The sequence below is a fragment of the Ptychodera flava genome, chromosome 9, assembly GCF_041260155.1.
Source record: "Ptychodera flava strain L36383 chromosome 9, AS_Pfla_20210202, whole genome shotgun sequence".
In the NCBI taxonomy this organism is placed as follows: domain Eukaryota; kingdom Metazoa; phylum Hemichordata; class Enteropneusta; family Ptychoderidae; genus Ptychodera; species Ptychodera flava.
Genome location: NC_091936.1, coordinates 40,367,627 through 40,387,646, shown reverse-complemented (window position 1 = coordinate 40,387,646; position 20,020 = coordinate 40,367,627). Strand labels below are relative to the sequence as shown.

Below are 20,020 nucleotides of genomic sequence, written 5' to 3'. Positions count from 1 at the left end.
TGTTAACATTTGGTGGAGGGACTGTGATTGTACATAACAGAATCGTTAGAACTGTTTACCCACAGCACGAGAAGAAATTAAAACAAGGAATCCGTCAAAATAAAGAAGAGAAATACCTTATATCCGTAAGTTTAACCGTTGATGTAAACTGACACAATTGATTAACCGTTACTCCACCCCACACGGTAACCGCACCCAAGTTTCAAATCGCTATGGTCAGATGCTCGGTGAGCCCTCTATAAAATATACCTAAAATTACTTTGTTTACATGAACAACGCTGCGGCTACCTTTCAGTCAATGTTTGAAAGTCCTTTGACATCCATTCTGCTTTGACTTATCAATGCAAACTTTAAATCTTGTGTGAATATGAAAGCCGTTTTCAAAACTCAATCATCACAGTTGCCAAGAATCAGCTACATGGTCGCATGAAGTAGCGACGTTATTGCTGAGTTAGCGGTAGGTAAACGCAGAGGAGCAGCTTCATCATATTGCTTTTAGTGTGTTCTTTTCTTTGGGCATGTATATTTAGGTCGGAATGCCCGTGTTTATGCGTAATGAGCTGAATATAGGCAGTCACATTTCATGGCTTGTAACATCTAAAATAGCAGGAGCAACATTTCTTAGTAGCTGTAACTTTTCATGATTTTTTTCACTATTTTTGTCTTGTGTGTCAATCACAAGTTCTTGTTTTACTCCCAAAGCATGTTGAAAGACTAATTATTTAGCTTGTCTACACAACGTCTATACATGTAAAATGCACTATCATTGTTTACATTTGAATTCCAGTCCGGGCCAGAATTTCCTCGTCAACAATACACATAGTGTCAATGACACCTGGCTCACATTGGGTTCGATGGGGCAGGTCAGAGTAAGTATACGCAGGTCAGAGTAAGTATACTTATCTAAGTTTACCCCTGGAAACATGCATACCAAGTTTAAAAGCAATCGGACAAGCCATGTCAGAGACAATTATTTAAAAAAAATACCGTCAAGGACACTATGTGCTCACATTCGGTTTGAATTGGTCCATTCAAGAAATATTCAAACCAGAAAAACAAGAATGACAAAAGCAAACAAGGTCTCCAACTTAGGTACTGGGGTCATTTTTAGGAAAATGCATATCAACTTCTATAGAAATAGGACAAGCAGATCCTAAATACGTAAGCAAATGTCAAGAAAAAAATCAGCTAGAGAAGGCTTGACAAAAAGAAAAGGTGGGAGAGTGGGAAAAATAAAGAGTGGGGGAAAAGTGTACAAAGTATCTGGGAAAAAAGTAATGCTACCTAATCAAACTTCTGGACCCTACCCCTCCTGAATATCAAATGTTCCATCCCTTGGTTGACCATATTTACATAAGGCAGGAAATGTATTTACAATCTTGGGGATTTTTTAATTAATGCTATGAGTGCGAACATTCGAATGTAAACAGTACTTAAGTTAGTTACAGAAAGTGAAATGCCTTCCACTGTGGGGGTTAATTATGACATCTGTAATTACCCTGGATCCAAATTTCTCATCAGTTCTTGTGTGCCTTACATGGAAAAGCTGCAAAAATTGGTCCACACTGAAAAAATTAACCACAGTTTTGTTTTCTGGATCAAATTTTACAACATATTGATACCAAATATGACAAAATTATGATCACAGCCTTCGAAACTGTATCACAACATACCCTGGGTTGGTGTAGGTCATTTAAGGTCAAAAACTGAGAAAATTACCTAAAATATACAAGTTTGGGGCTTTCCCAACACTTTGAGCAGAACATTTATCTAATAATACCCCTTGGGACTTTTATACCAAATTACAAAGCTATCAGACAAGTAATTTTACAAAGCTATCAGACAAGTAATTTTCAGATCAAGTTTTCTTGACCAAAAATGACAAAATTGTCTTAAAAATACAAATTTGTATATTTCCGGACAATTTACACACATCTAACTACTGTTATCCCTGGACACCTGCATACCAAATATAAAAGCAGTCTGTCCAATGGTTTTAAAAATAAAATTTTTTTAAGATTTTATGACCAAAAATGACAAAAATGCCCCCCAAAAGTAATTTTTCCAATTTTGTTGTAATTTCAACAAATTAGAAGGGTAACACCCTTGCAAACATCTAACCTAAATTTAAGAGCAATTGGGCAAGCAGTTTGAGAAGAGAAGAATTTTTATTTAAATTGAGAAAAATAACCAAAAATTCAGCAAAAATATGAAATATAAGATGTCATCACGATATTCATAGAAGTGTATAAGCTTCACCTAAGGTACTTGCACACAAATTTTCAAAGCAATCAAAACAGCGGTTCTTGAGTTATTAATTCTCAACCATTTTCATATTTTTAAAGCTCATTTGCATAATTTTGGCAATGCAAACTTCATTTGAACAAAATCCCATCTATAGCCAAGGATACATCCAAGCTGACACGTGCAGAGGTTCGTGAGTTTTTCATGTTGACGGACATACATACATACATACATGCATACACACATACAGATACACATACATATAGACGTCACAGACATACATACATACATACATACGGACATACATACATACATACATGCATACACACATACAGATACACATACATATAGACGTCACAGACTTCAGCTTATAAGATAACCTCACATTGGTATACCAAATATGAGCTAAAAAACAAAACTTTAGATTTTTCTCTGAAAATTTAAAATAAGCGACCTAGCAGCTGATAGAGCTTGGCTATGTTATGTAGAGAATAACTTTTTGTGATGTATGTGTTGATGAAGGAGGAATCTTTGCAAGACCACTTAAGGTCGGCCTGACCAAAATGGCAGAAATAGCTGAAAAAATACCTACGGTAATTACAGATTTATCATAATTTGAACATATTTAATTAAAATCATCTGTAAGAACATGCCTACTAAACATCAAAGCTATCAGACAAGTAGTTTTTGAGAAACAATTTTTTTGACCAAAAATGGCAAAAATTGCTCCCAAAATTCAATATTGCAGATTTCGACCTAATTTCAATATATCATATTAACATAAACCCTAGGAACCTGTTTTCTAAATATCAAAGCAATCAGACTGATAAATTTCAGTTTAGAAACAAATTATTTTACCAAAATGAGAAAAATTGCCCCAAAAATACAACATTGCAGATTTCATCCTAATTTCAATATATCATATTAACATAAACAGAAGGAACATGTAGACCAAATATGAAAGCTACCAGATCAGTAGTTTTAGCAGAAAAAAATTTTGACACAAATAGGCAAAAATTGCCCCAAAAATACAAAATTGCTGATTTCAACCTAATTTTAATATATTATATTATATTGAGATAAACCTTACATACCTGTATACCAAATATCAAAGCTATCAGATCAGTAGGTTTTGGATAAATAAATTTTTGACCAAAAATCGGGAAAATTGCTCCAAAATTACACCTCAAAATTAAGTTTCAACCAAATCTGACCAGTGCTCACAGAGTTTTAGCCATTTGCAGGATTTTTCCTGTTTTCCCCTCATTTGCATATTTTTGGCACTGACATGTTTATTTGAACAAATTCACATCTCCACCGCTAGGTGCACCTGTACACCAAATACTAAGATGGCAGGCATTTCGGTTTAGGAGTTTTTGATCTGGACGGACTAACAGACATACACACATACACACAGACATGCAAATGGCATGCAAATGAGCTGATTCACTTTATAAGATAACCTCTCTTTGGTATATATACATATACCAAATGCGAGCTAAAAAATGGGAAAAATTGCCCCTAAAATACAAATATGAAAATTTCACCACAATTTGAAGACAATCAAAAAGGTTGCCTCTAGGTACATGCGTACCGAGTTTCAAAGCAATCAGAATAGGTAATTCAGAGAAAATGATATTTTTACCAAAAATGCGAAAAATTGCCCCAAAACTACAAATATGAAAGTTTCACCACAACTACCACACATCAGAGAGAGGTCAATCCTAGGATCAAGTATATAAAGTTTTTAACAAGAACTTTCAGAGAAAATGATTTTTTGACCAAAAAATGGGAAAAATTGCCTCAAAAATACAAATATGGAAACTTCACAACAATTTGACAAAGCTAACAGAGGTCAACCCTAGGATCATGCATACCAAGTGCCAAAGCAATGGGACAAGTGATATCGGAGAAGATGATTTTTTACCAAAAATGGGAAAAATTGCCCCCAAAACACAACTATAAAAATTTCACATAATTTGGACAAAACTAACGTCTAAGTAACGTCTACATAAAGAACCTGTATACCAAGGTTCACCCAAATCTGGCCAGTGGTTACAGAGTTTTACCAATTTGCTGAATTTACCTTTTTTTACCTCATTTGCATATATTTGACTCTGGTATGTTCATTTGAACAAATTAACATCTCCACCCCTGGATGCATCTGTACAACAAATACTATGATGGAAGGTACTGCAGTTTGGAGTTTTTGATGTGGACGGACACGCATCTGCACATACATACATATACATACAGATGCCACCGACTTATATAAGCTCTCTTTGGTATATCATATACATAAAACAAAATGTGAGCTAAAAAAGCACTTTACAATTGTAAGTGCAATTAGATACTGTAGTTTGATATCTGATCGAAGAAGTGAAAGAACTGCAGAGTACAGGATGAGAGGCTGTGTGTGAAACTAAATTTATGAAAATAACATAGAAAGACAATGCCACGGAGGCTTCACTGAAAATGTTTTGAACATTTCAAGTGACTAAGAAATTCATGCTGTCACGTGTTTACTGACTTCACTGATTCATGAAGGTTCTATATTGTCAATATTATTAGGCCAGATTGAACAATTATTGAGAAACTTACAAAACAAAGTCATTGTTGACAACATAAGACTACCGGTATTCACATTTTAAGTACACGGCAGACAACAAAGAGACCATCACAGCATCATTATTGATAAAATGTAGTGAGTGTTAATCAACTAATTGACAGTATGAGTTCAATCATGGTCCCTCCACAGGTGGAAGGATTAGTTCTCGTTTTCAGTTTGGCATTGGTAGTACATCATATTTTCTAAATTTAGCATTAAGAGCTGGGTTGTTTATACTTTGATGCACTGAGCATGGTCCGTGTTGTGAAAAACCACATCTCGAGTGATGTGTTGAAAGACACATGGATAGCTTTGTACGTATTTGCATATAACACTTTCTTTGACAAGACAGTATACAGTTTGCATTGAGATGCTAAAATATGCCACCTTGTCAAACTCCCAGTTTGTTGAACATATCATTATTTACAAGCATATTCCAGCAGTTGGATCCTTCCATCAGCTCAAAAGTAGGCACCAAGGAATGACAGGTGATATGTTCATCAAAAACCTGCGCATCTCTTAAATCCATGTACATGAGAACTTGTGTATTTGGAAACGTACCAATCTCTTCCAGAACATGACTGAAAACTAATTCACAGGTGTGGCAATTAATGAACATAAAAGACACGGTAGATGAATGAAAACATGAGAAGCAAACACATACCAAAATTCATTCTAAATACTACTGTTACAGCAGACATCAAGTACATTTTATTGTTTTATGTCCGCATTTCATTTGTCTCGTAGGATGCATGGATAAAATCCAAATACAGCTTCAATAGTCAAATTGTCACCATCACTTAAGGTAGCTCGTGCCTCAAAAATAAAATACTTTGAATTTTGCTAACAATTTCCGCAAGGAAACTTAAATGTTCCTTTTTGAAGTAGAAAATAAAAATCAGGGGTCACCATACAAAATCTGGTGCCTGCAGAAAAAACTACCCAATATTTACAGATACTTGAAATTCAAAATGGCCGCCATCGCGGCATTATCTCTAAGGGCAATTCTTGAATTATCGAGTTTCAAAAAGATAAGTCTGTGAAAAATTTTCTATTATATAATAATAAGCTTCAAAATGAGCCCCTTCAAGAAGTAGGCCGAAAAAGTGTTGTGACAAGAGTCCAAATATCTACAACATGGGCACATTCTACTGTTACGTGCAGAGAAAACGAACAAAAGGGTGAACTCAGCAGTTAACGTTTAAACAAAATTTATTACGAAAACAAAACTAATTGCTAAGTTAGGGACAGAGTACAAGCTTTAAAGTGTACAGACTACTTATCTCAGCTGGGACGGCAAAGCTCCAGTCTCAGAGTTGTAACAGTCAGTTGGATGAATGAACAGTCCTTTGGCTTGCAGGCTTGAAGCTGCACAAAGACCACAGTATAAATCCAGCGTTGACAGTGAAGGTCTTGAAAAGTCTTGAGAATGACTACTGCTGGAGTTTAGTAACACACAAGAGACACGATCCCAAAAGTCTGACTGGAAGCTGTGCACGTCCCTTTTATAAAGGCATGTAAGAACAATCTAGAACCTTTTATTGACATGCTAATTACTGTTCTAAAATTATCTCCCTTACACAACTAATCAACTTTCCAGAACATTCCAAACATGACTAATTGAATTCAAGGTTGTGAGGTCATCAAGGGCAGTGACCTTGGGAATGTTCTAGACTGATTGAACTCAGGTCATGATGAGTGTGGGGGAAATGACCTACATAACACACCCCCTCTTCAAAAAAAAGAAAATTTTCAAAGAAAAATCTTTCTTTTACAAATGTAATCTTGAAAAGGATTTAAGTACTCAAATTTTGTTTTACTCTAAAGTAAAGTTTCTTGAAAGTGAACAACAATAAAATTTCTTGAAAGTGAACAACAATAATTTCTAAATACGAGAGAGACAGTCTGCAATTAAATTGTCTCTGCCTTTGATATGTCTAATGTCAAGATTAAACTCCTGTAACATTAAACTCCATCTTAGCAATCTCTGATTTTTGCCTTTAAATTTCTGCAGAAAAACAAGAGGGTTGTGATCAATATAAACCACTATTGGCTGATTTGAAGAAGTAACATAAACTTCAAAATGCTGTAAAGCTAATATCAAAGATAAACACTCTTTTTCAATTGTAGAGTAGTTTCTCTGAGATTTGTTAAATTTGCGTGAAAAGTAGCAAACAGGATGTCCCATGACTATCTTCTTGCAATTTGTTGTTGGAAAACTTGAAATGGCACTGAATTTGGCATAAAGTATGCACGGCAAAGTCCGGTTATTTTTACTGAGTTCGATAAAGTCATTGTTCGGCAAATACTTGGCTTCCTCCTGGAGATATTCCGCTTTCGCAGGATTCAGTCCGTCTGGATGTTGTTCCACTGGATTACTGTCGCAGACATCTTCGTTGTGGTAGATGATGTTTGTCCTCGTTGGAACATCTTGAAACAGGTGTTTATATTCGTGGAGCAGTTCTTTTACCTGTTGTTGTTGTTCTGGCTGGAGGTGTGCCAACTTTGTAGACTCCAGCTTCTCCAGGATTTCTGAGTTCTGAAGCTTGACCGAGCCCAGCTTTGAGTTTAGAGTATTTTCACTTAAGTCAGTTTCAGTATCACTATCTTCATAATGGTTTGAACTGACTGCACTGACAGGCTGAGTTATAGTAGGATTATCCCTATCCAAATATGGCTTAAGCATATTTATGTGACATAGCTGTTTTTGTTTTCGCCTGTCAGGTGTTATTATGATGTAATTAAATCACTCAATTTCTTATCGATTAGATATGGCCCAAAGTAACGAGCATGGAGTGGTTTGCCAGGAATTGGAAGTAGAACAAGAACTTTTTGACCTGGTTCAAACTTCCGTTTTGAGGTGCTTTTATCATATTTGGTTTTCATTGACTGCTGAGATGACTCAAGATTTTCTCTGGCTAATTCACATGCTTTAGAGAGTTTTGTACGAAAATCTGACACATATTGCAAAATATCAGACAATCATCGTCGTCAGACAGGAATTTCTCTTTAACGAGCTAAGTGGGCCACGGACTGTATGTCCAAATACAAGCTCAAATGGGCTAAAACCAAGAGACTCTTGAATTGACTCTCTAACAGCAAAGAGCAGAAAATGAATTCCTTCATCCCACTGCTTCTCTGTGTCAAAACAGTAGGTCCTAATCATGTTTTTCAAAGTTTGATGAAATCGCTCAAGAGCACCCTGACTTTCTGGATGATAGGCGGATGACCTGTACTGTTTAATGCCTAGCTGATCCATTACTTGTTGAAAAATTCCAGACATAAAGTTGGAGCCTTGATCGGACTGGACACATTTAGGGAGGCCAAATAAAGTGAAAAATTTGACTAAAGCTCTCACTATAGTCTTTGTCTTTATGTTTCTCAGTGGTATGGCTTCTGGGAACCGGGTTGATGTACACATTATTGTCAGCATGTACTCATTTCCTGATCTTGTTTTTGGTAGGGGCCCAACACAGTCTATTAGTATCCTACTAAATGGTTCTTGAAATGCAGGAATTGGTTGTAAAGGGGCCTTTGGAATGGTCTGATTTGGCTTTCCTACCATTTGACATGTGTGACAAGTTTTACAGAAATGTGCTACATCCTGCCTGAGATTAGGCCAATAAAAGTGACTGAGAATTTTATGATAAGTTTTCCTGACTCCTAAGTGACCAGCCCAGGGCGTTTCATGGGCCAGGCGCAATATTTCAACACGGTAGGGCTTTGGAACCACAATTTGATGTTTTATAGCCCAATCGTCATCAACCAAAACATCTGGAGGTCTCCATTTACGCATGAGAATACCAGATTTTGTATAATAGGAAACAGAGCTATCTGAAGTTTTACCTTCATCATCTACCCTGTCAAACAAAGACAAAATATCTGGTCTTTGTGTTGTTCTGCAATGAGATTTGATCTAGAAAATGTCGGACTTTGGTCAGCAGAAGTTTACTGGAAGTTTCAAATCCACGAGGGATAACGGAATGATCCGTGTCAAACACCTGACTGAGAAAGGTGTCATTTAAGTCAACATCTGTGACATTATTTTGAGAGTATTTTGATTCTCGGAAGTTTTCTTTGACATGGCTCGAGTAATGGCACATGAAGGAAATAAATCGGGTATCTCTTGTTCAATTGGCTCTGGATCCTGATCTAAACTAGGATTATCAGTCACAAGTGGATTAGTAATGACCTTGTCCCCAGCAAGGTCGTTTCCAAGAAGAAGGTGAATCCCTTCAAAAGGCAAAAAAGGCCTAATACCTAAAGTCACAGGTCCAGAAACAAAGTCCGAAGACAAATAGACATTATGGAGAGGAACAGGAATGAGTCATTGCAATCTACCCCCTTAATAAGAACTTTAGAACCTGAAAATGACTTTTCAGAAAACGGCAGGGTATCTGCCAACAAAAGAGACTGGGAAGCCCCGGTATCTCTTAAAATTTTGACAGGGGTAGCGGAAGAAAAATCACTAGAAAGTGATATAAAACCATTATGAATAAATGGCTCGAAAATACCCATAATGCTATCTTGAGAAGAATTGACCTTGACCTCATTAATTGGGGATAAGAGGGGTTTAACCTCAGAAAATGTGTTGCACACATTATTAGACTCTAATTGAGTTGATGAAGAAATAAAGCCGGTTGGTTAGATCCACTTTGACCACTTTGACCTTCACGTTTTCTTTTCAATTTGAAACACTCTGACATTAAATGGCCGTCTTTCTTACAATAATTACAAGAAAGTGTACCGAACTGTTTGTCAGAAGGAGATTGAGACTTGGGATTTGATGATGTGGAAGTGTTACTTGAACTCTGTGAACTGTTGTCATTTGATTTCCTACTGTCCTTTGAAAAATTCTTGGATGAAAAGGACGAGTTAAATTTACCTGCATTGTTTCTGTATGAAAAGGACTGGGATGGTTTGCTGAGAAATGAAGATTTGTGGGTCAATGAATAATCATCGGCCAAACGTGCAGCAACCTCTAATGTATCTGCCTTTTGTTCATTGATAAATGTCTTGATGTCACTCCGAATGCACCTTTTAAATTCCTCAATCAAAACAAGTTGTCGTAATTTGTCATAATTCTGACTGACCTTTTCCGAAGAACACCAACGATCAAACAGTTGTTCTTTTGTTCGAGCAAATTCAACATAAGTTTGGTCTTTCGCCTTCTCACAATCCCTAAATTTCTGACGGTAAGCTTCAGGCACCAATTCATAGCCCTTGAGAATTAATTCCTTTACAGAATCATAATCTGAAGCCTGCTCTACTGACAACTGAATGTAAATTTCTCTGGCTTTACCCACCAAAGCACTCTGCAAAAGCATAGACCAGGACTCCTTAGGCCAACTCAGACTCTGAGCAATTTTCTCAAAATGAAGGAAATATTTATCAACATCCTTTTCTTGGAAAGGGGAACTAACCTGAAATGCTTAGTGATGTCAAACTTGTCTGAAGGGAAGAATTTTCCTGACTGTCCAAGCTCCAAACGTTTCATTTCTAATCTTTCCTGCCTATCTTTCTCTCTCTGTCTTTCTTCCATTTCTAATTGCATTTGTATTTTTTCTTTTTCTAATGCCTGTCTCTCTTTTTCCATTTGTAATTCTAGTTTCTTGATCTCCAAATTTGTCTGCATTTCTAATTCTAATTTTCTGAGTTCAGAGGTAGACTCGGGCTCATAATCTTTCAGGGTGGATTCCTCAAATTGGCCTAAATCAACTAGATGTTTGGCAATACGGTACTGTATTTCCCTCTTGCGCATAGATCTTTTGACTTCTACTTTAAGGAAATTGGCCAGTGCATGAGGTCGTCTTTTCTGAGGGAATCAAATGTGTCCTGATCAAGGTCATCCATTTCCTCTGGTTTAAATTCCGCCATGATTAAATTTCGCTGAGTTCACAGAATACTGTAGTTTTTAAAAAAGGCAGGCAAAATGTTGTCAAACGGCTCAAAATATTCGTCTCCCGGACGAGCCCCCAATTTTGTTACGTGCAGAGAAAACGAACAAAAGGGTGAACTCAGCAGTTAACGTTTAAACAAAATTTATTACGAAAAAAAACTAATTGCTAAGTTAGGGACAGAGTACAAGCTTTAAAAGTGTACAGACTACTTATCTCAGCTGGGACGGCAAAGCTCCAGTCTCAGAGTTGTAACAGTCAGTTGGATGAATGAACAGTCCTTTGGCTTGCAGGCTTGAAGCTGCACAAAGACCACAGTATAAATCCAGCGTTGACAGTGAAGGTCTTGAAAAGTCTTGAGAATGACTACTGCTGGAGTTTAGTAACACACAAGAGACACGATCCCAAAAGTCTGACTGGAAGCTGTGCACGTCCCTTTATAAAGGCATGTAAGAACAATCTAGAACTTTTATTGACATGCTAATTACTGTTCTAAAATTATCTCCCTTACACAACTAATCAACTTTCCAGAACATTCCAAACATGACTAATTGAATTCAAGGTTGTGAGGTCATCAAGGGCAGTGACCTTGGGAATGTTCTAGACTGATTGAACTCAGGTCATGATGAGTGTGGGGGAAATGACCTACATAACATACCTCAAGATCAAAGATTCTTTGGCATTTTGGTGAGTGATGACGTATCAGGCCACTTTTCTCAAAGGATCAATGCTTATTCAGGATTTCCTGTGTGCAACATCAGATAGACGGGCACACTTAAAAAATACATTTCTTGTTTATAAATATTTATATTAAAGGGACAAACTCGACCATTTTCCCATTAATTTTGTTCGATACGAGACACTACTTATATAGTTTGACATGTTGAAAGATACTGAATGAAAGGGTGACCATGCATATATTTGACCCCGGTTGTAGACACGATACATGAAACCATTGCGAAAATGAATTAATGGTCATGACCATTAATTCATTTTCGCCATGGTTTCATTTAATTTGTCTAAAACCGGGCTGGAATATATGCATGGTCACCCATTCATTCAGTATCTTTCAACATGTCAAACAATATAAGTAGTATCTCGTATCAAACAAAATTCATGAAAAATGGCTGACTTTGTTCCTTTAATAATCAATACAACATGGAAATTTTAGAATCACATAGAGCATGTAATATTATGGCAGTGTGTTGGGTGTGTAGCCTTTACAGTGTTCTTCCAAGGGAAATTAAAGCTTGTGGCCACTACTCTTTAATTTTGGTAAAACAATAGAAATTCATAAACATGACAATTGAATTGTTATGCAAATTAGCCGCTATGATATCAGAAATTCCTTGGGTGAACACTGCTTTACAATAACAAAATGAAACTTGGAGATAATTTAAAATCCCCCTTATTCAACCTTTACACATTTGGAAGCCCTTCAAGAGGTTCTTCTCTATTTTTGTCTTCATACTGTCTCAGAGAGCATCCCTACGGTGTACAATTGCACTCTAATCAATAACATCATCTCAGTGCACCATCAGAATGACTACTTGATTGTTAATCAAAAATATTTATTCTTGATTCATATCACTGTTTGGAGTTTACAAGATCAAAATACGGTGGCTTTCTTCGAGGAAAATTTACAAATTTAATGATTTGTCATCAGCGATACGTATGACAAGTATGCGTAGACTGCCACTAAGAAAAAAGTCATTTAAATACTGCTGGTAGTACATCATGCCATCCAAAATGAAGATCTTCTGGCAATTTTAAACAAATCTAAAATTTTACTCCTTTTTAAAAATCTCCCTCATTGATTAATTATACAAGATTTCATCATTTTAGGCCAATGTGCATTTTGTTGTGTGTAAAAATGAAGCCCGTTGACCTTTTAAAACAATTATTTGTAAAAAATGTCTCCTTTGGGAGATCAGGAAGCAATCAAGGTAACAACATGATCATTTATTCACACTTCTTAAGTGAAATCATTGCAACATGAGGAAAAGATGATAACGTTCTTCAAAAGGTGTTTTTGACTATGTCAAGCCACAAATTGATCAAAATGTTTGTCAAAGTGACCAATCTTTGAAAGACTAGAGCACTTTCTTGCAGCATTTTACAGTTACCAGATGGTATTTGCATAGTTCCTATGCTGTCAATATATAGATTTGAGTTTGCCTTTTGCACTTCGTGCCAACGCATGCATTTTGAATTAAAACTTCAGTTCATGATATCTGTGACAAAAACTGTCATATCACAGCATAAAATACTTTGCAGATCTATTTTTTTCAATTATTTGTGCTGTAAATGCCATCTGGAATATGATAGAACTACCACAAGTATATAAACTATACAAATAACTTACACAGAATTTTTGTAAAGAATTCAATCTTCAACATAAGGTACAGAGCCACCGAACAAATACGTCAGTGCCTACACCAACTTGGCTGAATCATAGGCAGTACAGGAGGGAGGGGTGGGATCTTCCCCTCTACTGTCTTTGGCTAAATCCATACCTCATCTACATTACTAGTAATACTCTAGTATGGGAATCTGTCTCCTTCAGCCAAACCATTATTCCCAAATTCACTGGCCTTGTCATGTTCTTCAGATTTCCAATCCTCAAGTAGTCATTTGAGATGTTAACAGAACTGAAAGCATCAACTTGGGCCATGAGGAAGTGATTATTGATTTTCCTTCCAGCTTACCAGAATGCAAATCATTCTAGAATTTGCTGCTGCACAAGTTGAAAAACTTTCGCTGCTGACATCTTAGAAATGATCTCAATTTGAAAACCTTTTATCCACCGTAAAGTTGATGTCTTCTACAAGTCTTATTACCTGAAGTAACTTGTGCCTGTTGAGCCTCTACCTGCCTCATTGAACATGGCTAGCTAACATTGTCTACAAAATAGGTCAAACCCGGAATTCAAACAGACCACGGTATAAACAAACCCACATGCACAAATGCACACAGTGTATTTCCATACGAGTTTGTACACATGTGGGTTTGTTTGTACCGTCATCATGTGATCTCTTGGGCGTACCGAGTCTGTAGAACACATAGGGTTCTTTTTTTTCCGGAGAAGAACTATTGTTAAAGGGCCAGTACCTGCGACTTGATGATTTTGTCGCTAGTTTTGTTTTGTAAATCAATCACAAGCTCTTGTTCTACTCCCAATTAAGCGTGTTGAAATACCCACTATTCAGTTTGTCAACACAGCATCGCTGCATGTAAAATGCACTGTCATTGTTTACATTTAAATTCTAGTCTGGACTAGAATTCACTTGTCAACAATATCAATGCACCTTTAATACACATGTACAGGCTGAGTTGACAAGCTGAACACTATCTCAACATACTTTGTGAGTAGAACAAGAAACTTTGTTTGACAGTGAAGGACAAATACAGTGAAAAATATTCATCACAAGTTACAGCTAAAGGCCCCTTTGTGGTAGATGAGGCAATCTTGCAGTGCAACATGCTTTAGCAGTGTAAATACATGTTCAAAGAGGCATTGCACATCTTCCTATAGAAGCAATGGGTATATCTGGGTCATAAACACTTCCTTATTATCCTGCAACCATGTCCCATTAGCCGTAAAATCTGATAACTTTGCTCAACGGGAAAGGACTGTTGTTTGAAATCAAACATTACAATGTACCTTATAAAACTAAGAAAATTACTGTTTATCATGGATGACAAATACAAAATTGCCAAAAAAATTGTAAATTGCCAATTTTTTTGCAACAAGTATAATCTCTTGAACATTAGCTAATAAATGTACTGTGAGTTGCAAAAATAAGTATGACTTTAAACTTCTGATTAGTGCAGCTTGGACACTTTTTCTATATTCATGTGCTCTTTTGGTTTATATTTTTGTTTTGCAAAATAATTTGTTGTTGTGTTAATCAAATTACATTGTTATATCTTTGCAGAGCCGGCAATATGTGATCGGATTCTCCTCAGGACAAGACTATTGGAAGACGGATGTACCAATGACCAACTTGTGTATCAACAGTGGAAGCCAATGTTTTGCTGTCCCAGTATTCCCAGCAAGAGTGAAAGGACACTTGAGGTATAATGTCAGTTTAAGATAGTGATCCACTAGTGAACTGTAAATATAGCCTGGTACACTGCAATTATTCGCGTTCCCAGGGTCACACACACTAAGTCCTACAGTTCAATTTTTTCAACTTCTTCAGCAACACTTTTCAAATCACACTGCTCCAAAGCAAAGACGACATCATCCTTGCATCGATTGCGGTATCTCTGCGTCCACATGAACAGCCCCTGGTAACATTGCTCTTGTATGTTATTCTGGTTATTGCTTGAAATACTTTGAATCTCATTTTCCAGTTCATCATCAGGCATTCCATCCGGCCATGGCAACTCACGCACCAAGGTCTTCCAGCTGCCAGCGCATCTCTTTGAGATCAGTGAAAAAATCTTTCTGAAACCTGAAACCAAAATGCATAAACAGTAGTAGAGTATCAGGCAAGGTAACCGGCTATGGGGCCATTTCTCTGCACTAGTGCCCCTATGTTTGTGCACGTCCCACCCCTAAAATTTGGATGAAAGTTCCAAATCAGGTAGTGAAATGTCACTCGTGATTGCTTCTACTGCAGATGTTGAAGCAAGTGATGTGTTTGGTTGTGCTGTTTTTGTCCCAGAGAAGCTCGAGTTTCAAAACATAATAACAAATTAACAGAACATTTTTTCATACACTAATGAATTATATCATAAAAGTGTTAGGTTTACTATTTTACATTTGAATTACAGTATGGTGGTTTACTAGTTTGCATGAGAAAAATATATTAGTGGTGGGTTTGCGGGATTAAATTAAATGCACATCAAGAACTATAGGTCACTTGGCCAAGAGAAGTATAAATTATCAAGTTTAAGGGTAGGCATAGCATTGTCCTGAAAATTTTCACTATTGCTTTCTTTGCATGTTTCAAAATGATAACTTCCATGGAAAACTGAAATTGAAGTGTGTATTTCATTGCTAGACTTCATTTGTTACAATTTCACATCAAAATCATATCCAGGAATTCAAACATTACCAGTTTCAAACTGTTAGTGGTACAATTCTAGGACAAGACAAAGTCTCCTGATCATCAGGTTTCTTCAGAAAAAAGAAAATTGTATCTAATTACATGTCTGTAATTAGTCTGCTGATTGGGAGATTTCTACTGATCAATAGCTTTCTACTATTTTGTCCAGTGTGCCTACAAAGGTGCTTGGCTCATACCGCATATGGCTCTATGATTGTATTCTTGTTTTCTAATAAAAGTATGTCATATTTATGTCTAAACATTGTTCATCTTAATATATTTTCCAAAGTTTTACCATGGGAAATACAAAGAAATTAAAGTTGAGAAAAGGAACTAGACATCTGATCAGTGTCAATAGGTCAAGATCACTGGTCATTAGTATAAAAATAGCCACTTGTGATCACTTTTGAACATGGCCAGGTTTCGTCCGGGTGACCCCCCCCCTCAACTTTCTAGTGAAAAATACAGGGTCTAGACTCTTGACACTTACACTATCAGTCTATGGCAGTAAATATGCACAAGTGTATTATATTATACTCAGTTTTAATCTGGCCATCTGATTGGCTGGTGCCAAGATAATTATTCTCAACAAGAAGACTAGCATGCTGCGTAACAGTTGGAAGCTTACGCATATTTCGAACTCCAGCTTGACAGCTCAATGCGCCATTATGTCCGACAGGTCTTCGGCTTGAGGTTAATCTGATTGATAAATTTTAGTGTGGTGCAGGTACATTTTTTAACAATATTTAATTTGTTTCTTTTTGAGCATTTTTTCAAGTAAAATTCTTCAAGTTCAATGTGTAATTGCAATATCGATGCATTGCGTTACCGTATTGAGTGCAATCAACTGTATGTGCATGGGTGTGCTTTCTGATACATTCCCTTTAGAGTTTGTATTGAGACTAGGGTCCTGAACCCTAGTCCCAACTTTGCATCCTAAATAACGACATTGTCCTTTTTTATTTAACATTATCATATTACATTGAGGTTATAAACAGCGCGCTTGGCAATTTGGTTGTGGATATAAGACCTCTGGTGTGGAAATTAGCATATTTGGCAGGAAATAATCACAGAGCGAAATATGCTAATTTTCACCCCAGAGGTCCTATATCCGCAACCAAATACCCTCGCTTACTGTTTATAACCTGTAAATACTGGGCCATACTTGTGACCATGCCTAAAGATGAAACTTATTCTTTGAAATGAACTACTCACTTTTCTTATCATCACTGTCAGAGCTTGCTGAAGAGTCTTGTCGCGAAGGAGATCCTCTACCAAAGTTAACTTGGCAGTTTTTTCCTGTTGCAATTACAAAGTTGCTATTACCAGTAACAGATACTGATGACATAGATGCTTTCTTTACAACTTTGTCTGGTTTTGATGCCATATTCCGCTGACGCCCTCACACTCGGTGCTGAACACTTTCAGTTGGACAAACTTAAGGCTCTCACCTGTTCCAAAGAAACAGCACAAGGAATCAAATTCAGAAAGTATCATACAGTCAGTGCTGCATGCTCTTCTGTGACTGACTACTTAATCTGATCTGTCACTTTCAGCACGGAAGCTGGAAGTTGGAAATGTAAATTGAAATACCAGGTTACCAATAAATAACATTAAGTTTACTCACGCCATCATTATTGCTTATTATATCTATCAAACCAAATGTATTATTTATGTATTGATTTACCCATGGTATTGTTACATTAGAAATACATTTACTCTATAAAAGATGTTTCTCGCTTCCCCAGACAGAAAAATAAAAGGCAGTAGGGAAGATTGGTGAACACCCCAGTTTCACGTCAATCATCACTCTACAGTAATTATACAGTAATACATACACCCTCAAGAGTAGAATTTTTGGTGCACTAAAAATCCATGCATCCCAAGCACAGTCAGGTGCCTTATAGACTACTCAAAGGAATTCACTGGCAGTGCCAGACTTTGTCTCATGTTCCGAATGCGCAGTTGAACAGGCTGTCAAAAGCTCCGACATTAGTGCCATGTGTCGCCCTTTGCTGGAAGAAGGGTGATACACTGGACTTGTGGCCTCAAGCATAGTTTGCTGTAGTTTTATGAAAACCTCACATTGTATTATACATGTACCAGTATATTAATGGCAAAAATACAGAAATCTGATTGGTTGAGATGCAAAAAATAACAACACTACATTTACCATTTATATGTATACAATTATGAAACAATCTTAGCAGCCCTGAACTTGAATTAATTTTCTCAATACTCTGAGGAATAACTTTGACGAGAAGATTAATAAAGAAGAGAATTTTAGATTTATCTTCTTCATCAATGATTGAGATACAATAATTAAAGTAAAATTGTATCAATTTTTCACAAAGGCACATACACATTTTTGGTTAATATTTTGTGTTGTCGCCTGCAGCAGCAAGTTGTACAGTCAATGCTGTATGTGCACAGGAACACATGTCATCTGTGCAGAATGCCAGTCGTCAGAAAATTATTCATCTTCAATGGCTAAACCTTACAATGCAGCAACATAATTCCCCCCGGCGGGTATACACACGGTTTGGGTACAAAGCACTCCGTACAGCATTTTCTTATTGATGCATGCAATATATCGTGCATTGTTTCAAAGTTTTGTAGAAATCCGCCTGCAGCGGCGGTTATACTTTGAGTTGATAAGCATGTACCACTACCAGCAGCTCTGCATGGCAGGGCTGTGTGTTCCCGACGTTATAATGTTGGGAGGCCATAACGCCGGGAACACACAGCCCTGCCATGCAGAGCTACACTACCAGTAGCTCTGCGTGGCAGGGCTGTGTGTTACTGGCGTTACACGGCCTCCCATGTGGTGGGAGGCCCTGCCATGCAGAGCTTCACCACCAGGAGGCCCAAGAGGAAAACTCTTTTATTTCAATATCCACTTCTAATCAATAGTTCGCTCGTGCATGTCGTACCAAATACATCTTATGAAACAGCTAAACGCGCCCCTCAAGCCCTCTCCCTTAGTTCTTACGTCAAGATGAAAGTAACATTTCTCTAGGGTTTATGATTCATCAAGTATTAAACTTACAATCAAACTTTCAAAGCCATACGGACCACTGGTCCATGGTCCACTGTATTCGGTGATGATTTTTGCAAAAACGTTCGAGCCGGGCCCTGCCTTGTTCTTGAGGTAACCTGGAGGAGAACAAATGAAGACGCTCAAAATATATTGTCCCAAAACCATAAAAACTGGCAAACAGTTTGCAATACGTCAGCTGTTGTCAGGTTGTCGGTTGTCGAGCATATTTCCATGGGCCAACGGAACTTGCAACGGAACTTCCTGGTTGACTCGGTATGACCATGCGTGTGTTTGTTCGTAATTTCTATCCTAACGCAAGTGCAATGACTCGAAGAGCTCCAGCCCTTATGCCGTAGGGGCATCATGCTAAATAACAAACAAAATAAATAAATACAAAATCAACAAAAACAAAATAAATAAATAAATAAATAATAAATACATAAAAATCGCAAATACTTGCAGATCGAAGAAAAAAGTTAAACATAAGGGGAGAACCAGTTTACTTCACGGGGTCACAGAGTACCATAGACAGTCTATGATGTTACTCTGTGACGCGGTGGAGGATTTTCAAGTTGAAACTAACGGTGAAGGGGAACAATAATTTGATCCTGTAGCGGCTTGTGTTGGCGCAACAAACTGAGAAATCTTATGATCAAATTTGATAAGACGATAAGATTTTCAATATTGTGAGCAAGCCCTGTGGTTTTTCCCAACATTTATGCATCTTCGCTTGCCGAGGCCTGCTGTTCGGACAGATGCTTCCGAAACTCCTGTCTGGCTAACGAGCCGTGCGGGCGGACGATGACATTGATGATACAAAAGCTTGATTTCTATTCATTGCACATGTAACGTTTTCGTCGCAATGACAGACCCTGGAAAACATTAACTAATTTTTGGGTTTATTTGCAATAAAGATTGACAAAATCAGTATTTAGCTAGCGGGAGACTGTTACACTCCATCTGTAAATAGTGAAATTTTAAAACCACATGACAGGATTTTATAAACTACCGGTAGTTGTAAAAGCAATATATTATTATCGGAAAAATATTCAAATATTTCCTGACAGTGAAAGTGCAAAAAATTTAGTGAAATACAAATACGAGAAAGCAAAACACGACAGATTTTCCTGGCAACTCGTAGAAAGGAGTTGACAGTACCGCGGATATAGTATCA

General features: G+C 37.1%; 1 long non-coding RNA gene across 1 annotated transcript; it reads right to left on the bottom strand.

The window, feature by feature from the left end:
* Positions 1–3,410: 3,410 nt before the first annotated feature.
* LOC139140985 (uncharacterized) lies at positions 3,411–19,137 on the bottom strand. Its single transcript, XR_011554113.1, has 4 exons — positions 18,856–19,137; positions 17,022–17,257; positions 11,404–15,209; positions 3,411–6,000 (listed from the first exon to the last, which is right to left on the bottom strand). It is a non-coding gene; the product is annotated as an uncharacterized lncRNA (long non-coding RNA).
* Between the last annotated feature and the right edge of the window lie 883 nt (positions 19,138–20,020).